We start from the raw sequence: 1,729 nt of genomic DNA on the forward strand, positions 1-1,729 counted from the left end.
CTGGGAATTGAACTCAGGACCTTTGGAAGAGCAGGCAGTGCTCTTAACCTCTGAGCCATCTCTCAGCCCCAACACACACACATTTTTTAAAGACAAACTGTAAACCCAAGTATGACCAGTTTGCCTGTGTCTGGTTTTGTTTAGGTTCACAAATCTTCCCAATTCTAACCAGTGAGATTGCCCAGTGGGTAAGGCACTGTGCAAACCTGACAGTGTGATCTCCAGCAACCTATGATGGAAGGAGAGAATTAATTCCAAAAGTTATTCTGACCTCCACACAAACCAGAACTCACACTCACACACATATGCATATGAATAATAATAAACCAAGCTCGGTCATAAACGCCTTTAATCACAGCACTGGGAAGGCAGAGGCTGGTGGATCTCTATGAATTAAAAGGCCAGTCAAGGCTAGATAGCCAGACATTTTCTCAAATAATAATAATAGTAATAGTAAAAATTTTAAACTCCAACTTCAACATCAGCAATAATTTCAACTGTTGCTCTGGCCTTCTCTCCTCATACACCACAGGCTCACAGTATAGTGTGTAGTGGTCCTAACTGCTAACTAGATCAGAGTCCCCTATTTCAGGAACAAACCTCTTTACATCAGAATACTTTCATCCTGATGTTTGGTATGTTAGGTCCACAGGAAGTCTTCTTTCTTACTAATTTATTTATTTTTATTTTATGTACATTGGTGTTTTGCTTGCATGTATGTCTGGGTGGGGGTGTCAGATCCCCTGGAACAGGCAGTACAGACACTTGTGAGCTGCCATGTGGGTGCTGGGAATTGAAGCTGGGTCCTCTATAAGAGCAGCCAGCTCTCTTAACCACTGAGCCATCTCTTCAGCCCCTATAGGAAGTTTTGAATATTCACTCGTTGGTTGGCACTTAGTTAAACCAGACAAAATAAAACAAAAACACAGTCCTCAAGAATAGATAGCAGAAATTATTAAACATCAATCCATCTGAAAATAATTTTAATATAACCATGTTATAATTGTATGTTAAGTGGAGACCAGCCTTACACCCAAGTGCTGAATGTACAGAAATTGTACTGCCTTTCCACTCTTTAGGGACCTTGAACCTTGTATTATTTTTTCTCAGTCATAAACTTGCAAATAATGTTTGAGACATTGCCCTAATTCTACCTTCTAGAAAATCTCTGAGTATAAACAAATAAAAATTTAAAACAAAGCCAGGTGTGGTGACACACACTTTTTCAACACTTGGGGAACTGAGGAAGAAAGGTAGATCTCTGTGAGTTCAAGGCCAGTCTGATTTTGCTGGCAAGTTGCAGCTACAAGTGAGACCCTGCCTCAAAAAGCCAAGCCAACAGAATAACAGCAGCAGCATCTGCAGATTAGTGACAGGCTATAAGAACAACCTTATGGCACACTAAGTACATAAGAACACAAGAGTGTTACCTGTACCTGCCACTGGACTTGGAGTCCAGTCAACCCCTGGGATTGGGCTTCTCCCAGTAGTATACAAGAGAAAATTAAGTAGAAGTTGCTATTTTCTTCCCAGACATCAAGAGTAGGCCTGGAGAGACGGCTCAGTGGTTAAGGGCACTGACTATTCTTCCAGAGGACCTGGGTTCAATTCCCAGCATCCATATGGCAGCTCACAATTATCTGTAACTCCAGTTCTAGGGGACCTGATACCCTAACATGGATATATACATGTGAGGCAAAAAAAAAAAAAGCACATAAAATAAACAAAA

The 1,729-nt window shown here is 40.9% G+C and overlaps 1 protein-coding gene across 1 annotated transcript in view; it reads right to left on the reverse strand.

Annotated features, from left to right (window-relative positions):
- Positions 1-1,729, reverse strand: part of Depdc5 (DEP domain containing 5) — a 124,797-nt gene that overhangs the window by 78,867 nt on the left and 44,201 nt on the right. The window lies entirely within an intron of this gene.

This window comes from Microtus ochrogaster, unplaced genomic scaffold (genome assembly GCF_000317375.1).
Source record: "Microtus ochrogaster isolate Prairie Vole_2 unplaced genomic scaffold, MicOch1.0 UNK6, whole genome shotgun sequence".
Taxonomy (NCBI): Eukaryota; Metazoa; Chordata; class Mammalia; order Rodentia; family Cricetidae; genus Microtus; species Microtus ochrogaster.